The 16,104-nt window shown below is 39.3% G+C and overlaps 1 pseudogene; it reads left to right on the top strand.

The window, feature by feature from the left end:
* The window catches only part of LOC124777776, a 273,797-nt pseudogene that overhangs the window by 222,543 nt on the left and 35,150 nt on the right, over positions 1–16,104 (top strand).

Genomic DNA, 16,104 nt, shown 5'->3' with positions numbered 1-16,104 from the left:
ACTTTTCATGCTTTCCTGATGGATCTGTCGCAGATAGCTTCTCGGGTTTGCCACTGGATCACATTGTGTAACTTTCACAATATTTCAATCAATGCAACTGCTAGACATCAGGTGGTGGTAGCTGCTGCTGTCACTGTTGCAAGTTGTGACTGATGATAATCGCATGGTGGTGTCGAAATTTATCATACCAGTAGCAGGCAATACACGTGCGTGGGAAGACGCTCGTAGTTGGAGGAAAGTGGCACTCCTTGTGCCCCCTGCTGGGAGCTGTGGAAATGCCATCGGTGCATGCACTATGCCAGATGATCCTGCAGTTAAAGGCTGAAGTAAATCTCAGTAGCGCGTTGCGTCACATGATGAATCTGAAGGTTTTGTTTCCCCTGTTTTGATTTAATGGCAGCCAGTGCTGGATTCCAGGCAGTGCTTAGTTGAAAACCTGCATCCCTGTTGATAAGATTGTCCACCGCACAGATGTGTATGGCCTCCTTAACAACACAGTCCCAGAAAGGTGACTCTGAGGGTAAAATTTCCATCTGCTCATAAAGCGTACAATGTCCCGTGTCCAGGCAATGCTCTGCTACTGCTGATTTATCAGGTTGCCCCAGGTGTGTATGATGACGGTGCTAGATGCAACATTCTTGCATGGTTTGGCATGCCTGTCCAATATAAAATTTTCCACATTGGCATGGGTTTTTGTACAAGCCACGTTTCCTAAGACCAAGGTCATCTTTGACCGAGCACAATAAATTCCTCAATTTTTATGGTGTCTGAAAAACACACTTGATGCCGTGCTTTTTGCGGATCCTTTCTATTCTTGAAGACATGCGGCCAAAATAGGGCACATGCGGCCAAAATAGGGCAAGACTGCTGTTGCAGTGGCTGCCTCTGCTTCTTCATTTACATCTATGCTTGGAGTTTGCTTAGAATGGAATGCATGGCCTATCTGCCAGTCAGAATAGGCATTCTGTTGGAATACCATTCTCAGGTGTTGTAGCTCACTAGGTAGACTGTTGGCATCTTAGACTACATGTGCTCTATGCTCCAAAGAGCATAGGACTCTGCAGTGTTGTGCAGGATGACGACAACTTGTGGGCTGCAAATATAGCTCTGTGTGAGTTGATTTGCAATAGACACTGTGTCCCAGTGTGCTGTCGGCTTTTCTTCTGACTTGACATCCAGGAATGGTAAGACGCCATCCTTTTCCATGTCCATTGTGACCTGCATATTGGAATGGAGTGAGTTCAGATGGCAGAGAAACACAGGCAATGTCTCTATTCCATGGGGCCACACCACAAAAGTATTGTCTAATACCACCAGAAACAGGAAAGTTTGAAGCTTGCCGACTGCAGTGCTTTTTCCTCAGTCTTCCGTACAATAGTTGGCCACCATGGCAACACCATCCACTTGTTCAAAATACTGGTCACGAATCAGATATAAGTTGAGGTAAGCACATGTTTAGATAATGCCACAAAGATATAACATCAAAACTAACCAAAATATACGATGCTTGTAGCTGAAGTGCCTTCAGGTGTCCTATGAAGTCCTCTGAATTCTAGATATGGTGATCACACTTGCCTATGAGAGATCCCAACAGTGTAGTGAGATGTTTGGTCTGAAAGTAAGTAGGAGCTCCACTGTTGCTCACTATTGGGCGAAGAGGAGTCCCATCCTTATGTATCGTAGCTAGGCCTTACAGTCTTAGAGGAACTGCAGCCTGTTGGCATAGGCTTTTAGTCAGTTTAGAAGGAATGGAACTATTCTTGGGAAGATATAATGTTTTTCTCTGCATTTTGTCAGTTGGATCCTCTCTTAGCTTGAGATAGGCAGGATCGTCGAGCAGTGCCTCTATCTTGCTCTTGTAGTCAACTTGAGAGGACAGTGGCATTCCCCTTGTTGGCAGGTAAAATGACGAGTTCTTTGTTCGTTTTCAAGTCTCGCAGAGCCTTCCTTTCTGCGGAGCTGATGTTGAGCTTGCTCGGTGGGGCTCATGTTAAAATTCGGCAGGTGTCCCTCCTAATCTCTTCTGCAACGTCACTGGGAAGCTTCAAAATTGCCTGTTCTATGTCAGTTGTGACATCTCAGATTGGAGCTGTCCGTGGTGTTGGTGCATAGTTCAAACCTTTCTCGAGCACTGCAACAGGTGCGTAGTCCAGAACTCCATCTGCGAGATTAAACATGGTGCATTGACATGGTGCATTCCCTTCTTGTTGTTGGACCTAGAGACGAGAATACTTTGAAATTTGGTGGACCTTAGCTTGTTATTTTGACCAGTCAGCTAGCACCCAGGTAGTGCTATCTACCCAATCCCAGGATAATGCTGAGAGTTTTGCAGAGACCTTCAGATACAGCGATAGCAATTTTGTGGACACCATGTACAGTTCTCGTCTTATGTAGTGTGCCTTATCACTCACTAGGGCTGCACTCGTCCATCGTTTACTTCTAACAGCAGCCGCAGATTCAATATGGTGGTTAAATGTAGCAAATGTTGGGACAGTTTGCTTGTCATGGTGTCTCAATAAAAATGTCATAGTGTGCAGCAGTCTACCTCTCTTATGACACATACAACACAGAACAAAATTATAAATGAAGAACAAAAAGGCTGCTGCAAAGGAGCATGAGGTTGTAAAGAGCAACTGATAATAGATACAGAGGTGACATATCAAGCTAAAACTAAACAAAGGTCGCTACACTACGCATACATTGATTACCAAAAAGCTTTTGATAGTGTACCCCACTCATGGTTGCTACAGATATTGGAAATATACAAAGTAGATCCTAAATTGATACAGTTCCTAAACATAGTAATGAAAAATTGGAAAACCACACTTAATATCCAAACAAATTCAAATAATATCACATCACAGCCAATACAGATTAAGCGTGGAATATACCAAGGAGACTCATTAAGTCCTTTCTGGTTCTGCCTTGCTCTGAACCCACTATCCAACATGCTAAATAATACAAATTATGGATATAATATTACTGGGACATACCCATACAAAATCACACATTTGCTATACATGGATGATCTAAAACTACTGGCAGCAACAAATCAACAACTCAACCAATTACTAAATATAACATAAGTATTCAGCAATGATATAAATATGGCTTTTGGAGCAGACAAATGTAAGAAAAATAGCATAGTCAAGTGAAAACACACTAAACAAGATTACATATTGGATAACCACAGCGACTGCATAGAAGCGATGGAAAAAACAGATGCCTATAAATATCTAGGATACAGACAAAAAATAGGAATATATAATACAAATATTAAAGAACTAAAAGAAAAATATAGACAAAGACTAACAAAAATACTGAAAACAGAATTGACAGCAAGAAACAAGACAAAAGCTATAAATACTTACGCTATACCAATATTGACCTACTCATTTGGAGTAGTGAAATGGAGAAACACAGACCTAGAAGCACTCAATACACTTACACGATCACAATGCCACAAATATAGAATACATCACATACATTCAGCAACAGAAAGATTCACATTAAGCAAAAAGGGAAAAGGAAGGGGATTTATTGACATAAGAAACCTACATTATGGACAGGTAGACAATTTAAGAAAATTCTTTATAGAACAATCAGAAACTAGCAAAATACACAAAGCAATCACTCATATAAATACATTGGCTACACCACTGCAATTTCATAACCACTTCTACAACCCTTTAGATCACATAACATCAACAGATACGAAGAAAGTAAATTGGAAAAAGAAAACACTACATGGCAAGCACCCGTATTATCTAACACAGCCACACATCGATCAAGACGCATCCAACACATTGCTAAGAAAAGGCAATATATACAGTGAGACGGAAGGATTCATGATTGCAATACAGGATCAAACAATAAACACCAGATATTACAGCAAACATATTATTAAAGATCCCAGTACCACAACAGATAAATGCAGAGTTTGCAAACAACAAATAGAAACAGTCGATCACATCACAAGCTGATGTACAATACTAGCAAATACAGAATATCCCAGAAGACATGACAATGTAGCAAAAGTAATAAATCAACTTGCCATACAACATAAACTTATAAAACAGGACGTTCCCACATACAAGTATGCACCACAAAATGTACTGGAAAATGATGAATACAAATTATACTGGAACAGAACCATTATAACTGATAAAACAACACAACAAACCTGACATCATACTTTTCAATAAAAAGAAGAAATTAACACAACTAATCGAAATATCCATGCCCAATACAACAAATATACAGAAGAAAACAGGAGAAAAAATTGAAAAATACATCCAACTGGCTGAGGAACCCAAGGACATGTGGCATCAGGATAAAGTTGACATTATACCAATTATACTGTCAACTACAGGAATCATACCACACAATATCCACCAGTACATCAACGCAATACAGCTACATCCAAACGTATATATACAACTACAGAAATCTGTAATTATTGATACATGTTCAATTACCCGAAAGTTCCTAAATGCAATGTAACATATACCGTACAGTTAAAAGGAAGTCGCGCTTGATCAAGGTCCGCGTCACTTTCCATTTTTAGCCAGACATAACGTCTGAGACAGGAAAGAGAGATGATGATGATGATGATGATGATGATGATGATGATGTTGTTTTTCAGGCACTGAAACTGAGCAAGACAGCACTAGGTGAAACAACAGCAGGCCAAATTGTGAACCTACTTTCAAATGATGTTAATCGTTTTGATGTTGCTGTAATATTTGTCCATTATCTATGGTTGGGACCGGTAGAAACAGTAATTGTAGCATATTTTCTGTGGAATATAGTAGGAGTATCAGCACTAATAGGTGTAGCATCACTGCTGCTCTTCATACCACTGCAAGGTAAAAATTAATGATAAGTGATTAAACCAAACTTTTCTATATTTGAATAGGAGATGGGGCTTTAATGACTGAAGTATAAATTATTGACCTATTTATAGGATACCTGGGGAAAAAAACATCTACCTACAGATTAAAAACAGCCATAAGGACAGATGAACGTGTCAGACTAATGAATGAAATAATTAGTGGAATTCAAGTTATAAAGATGTATACATGGGAAAAACCATTTTCAAAGCTTGTGTCTCAAGCCAGGAGGTAGGTTGTCATGTTCCTTACTGTCAACTATTCCCAATTTTATTTAATAAGTAGAAAACAAGTGTTTTATAACCCATGTTTTGTTTTCAGGCATGAAATTAAATCCATAAGGGTCACATCGTACATTCGTGGTATACTGCTTTCATTCATCATGTTTACCACCAGAATATCAATATTTCTGACTATCTTGGCATATGTTTTGTTAGGATATGAGATAACAGCAGAAAAGGTAAGAAAAGAGTGTGTGTATTGCAAACATACTTATGTCTGATGAAATTTCTTTTTTTGATTTATCATCAAAATGGCAAAAATCTAATTGAAGTTTGCTTATTAAAAATGTGAATGTGGTAACTTTATGTATTGGTAATAGATGTATCAGCATCTTAAAGATCTGAGTAGTTAATCAATAAAAATTTATACTTATGATGAAGAATAAATCAGATAGATGCGATTAAAAGTTTACCAGGCTTCCAGAGCTGCAGTCCAGAATGCTTGTCAAAAGTTGGGTGTAGCTGTTTGATCTAGATTATTGAGCTCATATGAAAATAACAATAATTAATGGAATTGGTAGACTTCTGTTCACCACATATAGCAGGTGTTGAGCTGCAAACAAGCACAGTGAAAAGACTGCTGGAAAAAAAAAAATTAAGTCAGGTGGAGAGAAGAAAGGGGAGAGGAGAAAAGGGGAGAAGACTATAGATGCGTTGATGGAATAGGTGTGTGTAGTGCTAGAGTGAGAGCAGGGAAGATGATAGGTAGGCAAAGGACAGGGACTAGCAAAAGTTGAGGCCAATGGGGTAACAGGAATGAAGAATATGTTCAAGGGAGAGTTTCCACCTACACAGAGAAGCTGGTGTTTGTCAGAAGAATACAGATTGTGCTAGCTGTGAAGTATTCACGAAAGTGTTGGGTGACATGTTCGGCAACTAGGTGGTTCAGCTGTCTCTTGGCCACAATTTGGTAGTGGCCATTCATGCAGACTGACACATTGTTAGTTGTCATGGCCTTGTAGAAAGCAGCTCAATGGATGCAACTTAGTGTGTTGATCACATGGCTGCTTTCACAGGGGCCCTTTCTTTGATGAGATAAGAGTACCTGTAACAGGACTGGAGTAGTCGGTAGTGGGATGATAATACAAGAGAGGTCTTGTATCTAGGCCTGTTGCAGGGATATGAACCACAAGGCAAGGGGTTGGGAGCAGGGTTGGGCAAGGATACTGCGTACATCTATTTTGTGGCAAAATACCATTGAGGGAGGGATGGGAAGGATAGTGGGTAGGATATTCCTCATTTCAGGACACGATGAGTCGTTTTAAAACCTTTCAGAGAATGTGGTTCACTTCCTCCAGTCCTGGGTGGTACTGAGTCATAATCGGAGTGCTCCTCTGTGGCCAGAGTGGGTATGTGGGACGTGGTAGGTAGGTGACTAGGAAGACAAGGCATAGGAGAGTTCTTCCTGAACGAGATTGGAGGCTAATTTCGATCTGTGAAGGCCTCAGTGAGGCCCTTGGTATATTTGGAGAGGGACTACTCATCACTAGAGATCCAGTGACCCCAGGTGGCTCGACTGTGTTGAAATGGCTTGGCTTCTTGTCATGGAATGGGTGGCAGGTGGCACAGTGGAAATATTGTTAGTGATTGGTAGATGTTACGTGGATGAAACCATGTAGTGATGTCACTATCCTTCAGTTGGATATTGAGGAGCCCTGGGTGAAACGGATGGGGGAGAAGGTGTTGAGGTTCTGAAGGATTGTGGATAGGGTGTCTTCATCCTTGTTACAGACCATGAAGATGTGATCATTGAGTTTGAACCAGGTGAGGGGTTTGGGATTCTGGTTTGTTAAGAAGGATTCTCTGTGTGGCACATGAATAGGTTGGCATAATATGGTGTCATGTGGGTCCCCACTGCTGCACCACAGATTTGTTTGTAGGTGATTCCTCCAGAGAAGTGGTTAGTTAGAAGTCCATGAGTAAGTGTGGGTGGGGATTTAGTTGGTCACAGTGACCAGGCAGATGGTTGTATGTTTAAAGTCAGTCAGGCATTGGGGAAGGTAGTGTTCAGTAGTGCCGAGGCATGGGCGGTGTGGATGTCAGTGCTGAATGAGGTGGCATCAGCAGTGATGAGCAGGGCATGGGGTAGTAAAGGAACAGCAACTGTGGAAAGTTAGTGGAGGAAAAAGGTTGATTGCTTTCTTATTGGAAGGTAGGGCATTGGTACTAGGGAGAAGGTACTGGTTCACGAGAGTAGATATTCTCTCAGTGGAGACACAGTAATTGGCCACACTGAGGCATAGTGCATGTTGGGTAGTATGGACTTTACTAAGGATTTAGAAGTAGTAGTGCAGGGAGTGGTGGGGATGAGTTCAGACATGGGACTAAGGGTTTGATGAGGAAATAGAGATTTTTGGTGTAGTGTCACTTTGGTGGGGTTTGTATGTGGATGTATTGGGAGCCTTTGTTGGTAAGTGGATTATAAGATTGGGACCAATTTTTAGGTCATGGATTGCAGTTCTCTTTGTGGATCTAAGGTTGTTTTACATGTTGAGGTATTTGTGGAATGATGTTGAGGAAAGGTTTGGGATTAGGACATTCTGGAAAGTCAATGGGGTGATTTGAGGGTGGGGGGGTTGAGTACACTATTGGTTTAATCTTGAGTCTGATTGGTAGGGCTGGTGGCAAGAAAGTTTTTCCACTGTAAGGACTGGGAGAAAGCGCAAAAGTTTTTAATAAGTTCAACATGATGTTAACATCGAATATAGATTTAAGTGTCAGGAAGTCGTTTCTGAAAGTATTTGTATGAAGTGTAGCCATGTATGGAAGTGAAACATGGACGATAAATAGTTTGGACTAGAAGAAAATAGAAGCTTTCGAAATGTGGTGCTACAGAAGAATGCTGAAGATTAGATGGGTAGATCACATAACTAATCAGGAGGTGTTGAATAGGATTGGGGAGAAGTGAAGTTTGTGGCACAACTTAACTAGAAGGAGGGATCGGTTGGTAGGACATGTTCTGAGGCATCAAGGGATCACCAATTTAGTATTGGAGGGTAGCGTGGAGGGTAAAAATCGTAGAGGGAGACCAAGAGATGAATACACCAAGCAGATTCAGAAGGATGTAGGTTGCAGTAGGTACTGGGAGATGCAGAAGCTTGCACAGGATAGAGTAGCATGGAGAGCTGCATCAAACCAGTCTCAGGACTGAAGACAACAACAACAACAACAACAACAACAACATGATGTAATTTGGGTCTGGGCAAAAAGGTAGGGCCTTTGGAAAGGACTGATATTTCTGTGGACTGAGGTTCTTAGAAGCAGACTCATGACTGTGTCTCAGGTCTGTTTAGGTTCTGCATTCTGTTTGATGGTGGAAGTGAGTGTCTTAGGGTGCGGTAAATGTATTAAGTCTGTGAGGCAAGGAGTTTTGGCTGTGAGTGACCTTAGGGGAGGTTTGATGGAGGCTCTTGCAGAAGTTGTGGGTAGTTATAGTCCAAGGCAGGAGTAGGTGGTGAACAGGTTGGAGTTTTTTGATGTGGCTCTTTGCACACTGTTTTAGTTCCTGGAGAACAATAGTTTGTTTGGGAAATGAGACGCAGAAATTGCAGAGCAGGAGAATTTTGTGGATGGTGAGGAGGCATTACAAGCAGATGAAGGCATAATTTATATGGTTTTGTAGGACTAATTTGGTGACAGCTGTGGGCTGACAGAAAACGAACAGACAGACAGACGGACAGACTGGAAGAAGGGGTTGCAGCTGGAGACGGGTAATTTTCATGGTCTTGGTATTTGGAAGGAGGGAGGCAACAACACAAGAACAGTATTTGAGACTGGGTTATTGCTAGGAATAGGGAAAATTATCTGTTACATTTTACAATATTATTGTGTTCCATCCTGGACTTCAATTGTTCCATATGAAACACAATGAGTAACAGAAATGTGAATGTATGTTCTTTCCTTGAAGGTCACAAAGTTTACACTGAAACAATATAAATAATGTTCTGTTGAAATGAGATTCCTTTTGGTGAAGCATATATGTTAAGAAGTAGAAGTTCCTGTCCTCAGGAACTGATCCACATAGACTTTCCAGTAACGTGAATACGCATGTTATCTGAAGCATCTGGGTTTGCAAGTTGAGGAAGAGAATGTGTGTTTCACAATCGGTTGTGTGCTTTCACAGATTGTGGAAAACACATCATTTCCACAACAAAATAATTGCATCTTCACATTTTTACTTCATGCACAATGAAAAACAACAGATCAGTTCATAGGAGGGTATACAGTTAATGCTTTGAATTTTTTTTGGGTGAGTTGTGGTTATTACATATTAAAAACAATATCTGCATAATTGCTGATACATCTAAACAGATTTAACATATACTTCCCGTAAAACAACTAAGAGCTCTGCGTTTTTCAGAATATTTCTGACATACATAGTTGTATAGACTCAAAAATTGTTGTTAGTATTCTGAAATTTTGGAAGATATAGATCTGACAGCCATGGTTAGTCTTTCCAGAGCTATTTAGTGAACCATAGGACCTTGTAATTGAAGCATTAAGCTTTATCTAATGAAGTGGAAAGCATTCACATTTTTTGGAAAAAATGACATTCCAGTGAAGTAAATCGGTTACTTCCGTATCATAAACCTGCGATTATTTTGTCCAAAACAAACATAAGTTCATAAGTGTTAACATGTATGTGTTTTTCCTGCTTCTTCTTCATGAGTTGTTTTCTTTGTGGGTCACTATTTTAGTACTCAGTTTAAAATTTATCATTTATTTAAAGGTAATCACTAGGCTTCTCCAATGCCATAAACATAATGTAGATAGATATATTATTCTACTTCACTTATATCTCAGCTCTCTTCAGTACCTGGAATACTGATTTTTCATTTTCCCTGTATGATTATTTTGAACTCTTCTAAGCTATTCAGCCAAGTGGTACTGTCAAGACCATCTGGTGGATGATGCCATCCAGCTGAATACCTCAGAACAGTTCAAAAAATTAGTATTTTCATTGATTGGGCAAGTTAACACTAAATACTTTCCTAATGAAACAATTATGTACAAGACATACTTATGTGAAGTGGAAAAACTGGAGGTTAAGTGATGCAATAGACATTATTTATTATCATTTTTGGAAACAACATACATTTTCAGTTGTCACTTTCTCAGATTGTGATAAGTATGTGCAGTGAAAGTAGACATTTTATATTGCAGGTTTTTGTTATGACATCATATTATAACATCCTGAGACAGACAATGACAGTTTTCTTTCCACAAGGAATCTCCCAAGTGGCTGAAGGCATGGTGTCAATAAAAAGGTTACAGGTATGGTATTTCTTCAGCACAGGATATCTTTTCTTACATTTAGTTTCTAAAGTAAGGTTGCTTTCTGCCCTGCAATGATCCTTACCCTCCCTTCTCTCTCTGAATTAAATTTCTATGTGAAATTCTTTCCTCTATTCACAGAAATTTCTTCTGTATGAGGAAACAACAATTCATCAGCCAAACATGAGGATGTCTGTCAAAACTGATGAAAATAATAAAGATACTCTGCCAGTTAAAACAAAACAGGTAGCAGATGGTGTTGAAGGCAATGGTGTGGCTTTAGACTGTATTAAGTCTCAGAATGAGATGAATGACAAATCTTGTGAAAAAGTAAATTCTGCTCCATCTGGTGGAATAATTCTGGAAAAAGCTACAGCTAAGTGGACCTCAGCTGCTAATGAGAATACATTGACAGACATATCTTTGTCACTGCATCCAGGCCAGTTGATTGCGATAATAGGTCCTGTAGGGGCTGGAAAGGTAAGTTATCTCCTCTATATGCTTCCACTTTCTATTAAGTTAAAACTGTTTAACATTTCTCGTGAACCCAATTCCTGCCATCTTTTTGATGGCGACTGCTAGTGGGTAGCTTTCTTTCCCTCCTTCTTTGTTCTAAATTACCGGAACCTAATACCATTTTATAGAAGATCAGGGTTCTTCTTGCAACAGATCACGGAAAAATGGCAACAGAGCTGAGGAAAGTGTTGATATGAGTGTTGTTGTAATGTTTGGAAAAAATGTAGTTGGTTGGAGGGGGGGGAGTCGAGGAAGAATTATTACAGGACAAGTTAATAAAACTTTATGGAACCCATAAATATTAGTGACCTGAATTTATATCCATTTAGTGGATTCAAAAGAGGTATATTCTTAGAGAGAATTTGATTTCAAGCTCTGCTCTCCTTAACTAATAGGTTCCAGAAGTGCCAAATGTTGGCTTCATGAGGTTCTGTAGCATTCCAAATTTTATGGATGGGTGTTTTTATCGTCTGAACTACAGTTGTATAGCATAACCAAATTGTAGTTCCAGCTTAAGTGAGCTGATAAGTGCATTTACACTCAGGTAAATCAAGAAAATTAAATTATGGTCTGATATATACTTTGGTGGCAATCATATTTTACTATTCTACTCTATGCTGTTTAAAGTAAAAAAAACCTGAGAGTCAGGTTTTTACCTTCCGTATCCACATGGCTTAGCAGATTTGCAATAGTTCATCTTTTCAAATGTAAAAGATATGAATGAAAAGATAGTACTCATTTTTATAACATAGCTTTATTTAATCACCACCAAATATTTTTGGTTATTTCCTGTTTCCTTTACTGTGGAATTCTTTAACTTAGTTGTTCTGAAGACTCCTTCTCTAGTCAGTTGGGACTGGTTGTATGACAAAATGTTTTCAGTGTTACCCTGCTGTCACTTTTGCCAGTTACTGTTTTTGTTCAGAATACTACACTGATAGTATTCATTGTAGCATCATGCATACAGCACATTTAGCGCTACGGGCATACCAAGCAAATAAATATACATGTGTGCCTGTCTACTAAGTAGTAAATAGATCGTGGAAATGTGTGACAAATACTGCGTCTTGCACAGTTCCATAGTTTATTTGACACACAATGTAAAAATCAGCATCGCTAGTAACAGCAGAATTTATCAAAGAGAGCGGCTTCACTTTCTATTTACTGTCATGATTTATACGATTTGTCACAGGGTTAATATGGCTTCTCTTTATCTTACATCTGATATGTGGTGATATCATGTCAACCCAAGCTGTGTAAAAATCATCCTACAAGACATTTCATCCTCTGTCTCCTGGTACAGTACTTCACAAATTTGGATCTTGTTGAGAAGTCTGCACCCTGCACTGAAACATAAGAGTTTCATTCTTTGTAATTGTGCTGAATGTCATTGACTGTAAGCCAAGACACTTTATTCAGTTAACATTATAGTTGGTTGCTATGCTAGTGGAAAACCTATGTTCTCTCTTGTAGTATCAGAGCTCCTGAATTTATAGTATGTTGTATTGCTGTCGAGATTCTCTGAAGAGGTGATACATAATCAAATAAAATACAAAACTTAACTTAGTCTTTAGGATTGCTTTTAGCCATCATCTCAGTATAGTTAATGTAAATTGTCTGTCTCAAATACTTAAATTACTCAGTTACCTCACTTTTTCAAAACATATTTAAATTGTTTTCAATTTGCATCTCTTGCAGACTTCACTATTACACGTAATTCTTAGAGAGCTGGAACTGTCAAGTGGTACACTTAAAGTCAATGGGAGTGTTTCCTATGCATCACAGGAACCCTGGATGTTTGCAGGTTCTGTGAGACAAAATATTCTTTTTGGCCAGCCATATGTTCGTGAAAGATACAACCATGTTGTGAATGTTTGTGCACTGAAGCGTGATTTCCAGCTCCTTCCTTATGGGGACAAAACTATAGTTGGTGAAAGAGGAGTTTCCCTCAGTGGTGGACAGAGAGCACGTGTCAATCTTGCAAGGTAAGTTTAGTTATTAAACTAATATTCTTGATGAATGAATTGTGGCCTGCAGTTAGTATCATTATGCAGTATAAATTGTGTTCTGAACGAAGACAGAATAATTTGAGTTTTGACGTATTTTTATTTGTACGCTTTCATATTGTGTACCCATTACAACATGAAAATTAACATTAAAGTTAATCAAAATTTGATTTAGGTTGACAGTGTTCTTCCTACTGCTCTGAAATGCCCTTTAGTTGTCTGTGGGAAAGATCATGCTATAGTCTTAGTTTTGTAGTTGAAGATGTAAAATGGCCATGGTAATAATGCAATTTGTAACTTTGCATCTCTTTATTTTCCAGAGCCATTTACAAAAATGCAGACATTTATCTTCTAGATGATCCCTTATCAGCTGTTGACACGCACGTTGGGAAACATTTGTTTGAAGATTGCATAACAGAACATCTCAAAGACAAAGCCAGGATTCTTGTAACACATCAGCTACAGTACCTGAAACATGTTGATAAAATTGTCATCCTGAATAATGTAATTATCAGTAGTTGCTGCTCAAAATATGAATTTTAGATATTTTTATTTTAATGGTTTATTTGTGCAATGAAAAATAATCAGTGTTCCTTAAGAAACTATTTATGCTGGCATTCTGTTGAAGTTCTTTGCAGATGCTATGACCCTCTCATAGCCATCTTAAAAGTGCAAAATGACTGCCAAAAACTAGGTGCCATATGTAAGAAAGGATAACACACTGACAGGAAACAAATTGCAACACCAAAAAATACTTACTGTAGAATAATGAAATTTCCAGAATACATTTGTCTAGGTAACACATTTAAGTGATCAACACTGCAAGATCACAGAATAATGTGTGAGATAAGCCATTGCAAATGTGACATGCTGGTACGTTAACAACTGGTGTAACCGCCAGAATGTTGAATACATGCATGCAAACATGCAAGCTTTGTGTAGTACAGGTGCTGGATGTCAGATTGTGGGAAGGAGTTCCATGCTTGTTGCACTTGGTCAGTCAATACAGGGATGGTTAATACTGTTTGTAGATGACACTGGAGTTGTTGTCCAATGGTGTCCCATCTGTGCTCAATTGGAGACAGATGCGGTGATCTAGCTGGCCAAGGCAACATGTCAGTACTCTATAGTGTGTGTTGGGTTATGACAGCAGTATGTGGGCAAGTGTTATCCTGTTGGAAAACACTCCCTGGGATTGTTCATGAATGGCAGCACAGCAGGTCAAATCAACAGATTGAGACACAAATTTGCAGTCAGGGTGCATGGGATGACCACGAGAACTCCTGCTGTCATACAAAATCGCACGCTAGACTCCAGGTGTAGGTCCAGTGTGTCTAGCATGCATGCAGACAGGTTGGTTGCAGGTCCTCAGATGGCCACCTCATGATGAACACCCAACCGTCACTGGCACTGAGGCTGAACCAGCTTTCTTCAGTTAACACAACAGGCTCTACCCTGCCCTCCAGTGAGCTCTCACTTGACATCACTGAAGTCACAGATGGAGGTGGTTTAGGGTCAGTAGAACGCATGCTATAGGGGCCTGGTCAGATCTGTCCTTGGAGTAACAAATTTGTAACAGTTAATTGTGTCGCGTGCTGCACAATGTGACAGTCACACGCTACCCTGTCGGTAGTGCCATGTGGTCGTCCAGAGCCAAGTTGTACTGCACCATACATTCTCACGACCACTGCTTCCAGCAATCGTATGCAGCGGCTAAGTTCCTGCCAAGTCTTTCTGCAGTATCACAGAAGGAACATGTAGCTTATCGTAGCCCTATTCACAACCCCATCCAAACTGAGTGAGGCACTGATAATGGCATCTTCGTCTCCTTAAAGGCATTCTTCACCAACATCAACTCACATCTAATCTCAAAGGTAACTAACGCCCATGACCATTACAGCATGTATTAAAGCAAAACCTGATTTGCATTCATAAGGTGCTACTAGCACCACTGTTATGTGATTGGCATGAAACTTGAATATACATTTTCAAGATGTAGAAACATGCCTACAAACTTTCATCTGTCACAAAACTCCTCCTTGGTGTTGCAATTTTGTTTGACTGTATTTTTTCACACTGACCACCATTAACTGCAATTTAAAAAGGTAACTTTTTTGCTTTTTAACATTTAAATTTTTGTGAAGACATGACTGAAAGCAACAGTTCAACCTCAAGGAAAATTTTTTCCAAAATTTTTGATGATGATTTAAAGAACTGCAAGCTAAACCTTCTGTTAACTCATCAGTGTGTGTTACTTTTACATTAATAATTAGCAAAATATTATTTGCAACATATTTAAAAGTTTAAACCATTTGTTTCCCTTCAGAAAATCGTACATGATCTTTTTTGTGTAAATTTCTAACACACACAGAAATCAGTTTGTTGAGATTTGAGTTTTGACCAAGCCCTTAGTTACTTTCTAGCATTCCAATAAGCATTTCAGTGAACCTTAAAGGTCTGCATTTCTTCCCTAGGAATTCCATCTCTTTCTACCATTTGACTCTCAATGACTATTTTTTTGTCAGTGAGAACCCTTTAGCACTCTGAACATGAAACTTAGGCTACTTACCACTAAAAATTGTTTACCACTAAAATCTCAATCTCTCTCTCTCTCTCTCTCTCTCTCTCTCTCTCTCTCTCCCCCCCCCTTCCTCCCTCCATCTCTCTCTCTCTCTCTCTCTCTCTCTCTCTCTCTCTCTCTCTCACACACACACACACACACACACACACACACACACACACACACACAAGCTCTTAGATTGTAGGCTCATTTTGTTGAACTTTCGATTCTCTCCTTATTCTTATCCATCCTCTCTCTTAGAACATTTCCCTTTTTATCTCTGTTCTCATTATTAGTAATGTGTCTCTTCTCTCCTTTTTGGTTCTTCCCCTTCTAGGATGTTTTCAGTCTCCATCCTTGGTTTATGACTTGTCGCCTGACATCTGTGCCATGTTTATCCGTTAATATTATCTATTCCTGGCAGTATACTGTTAATATCCATATATCATATCCAGCTGGGCATTACATAATTCACCTGGATGCATTTCATCTTTAAAGACTGACAAAGTCACTAAAATCATGTGAACTTGCTGTGAGCATTTAACTTTCTTTGTGCCTAATGAAGTCGCCTCTCA

Source organism: Schistocerca piceifrons, chromosome 2 (genome assembly GCF_021461385.2).
Source record: "Schistocerca piceifrons isolate TAMUIC-IGC-003096 chromosome 2, iqSchPice1.1, whole genome shotgun sequence".
Lineage (NCBI taxonomy): Eukaryota > Metazoa > Arthropoda > Insecta > Orthoptera > Acrididae > Schistocerca > Schistocerca piceifrons.
The sequence above is the reverse complement of the archived record's forward strand: the minus strand, read 5'-3'. Positions and strand labels throughout refer to the sequence as shown.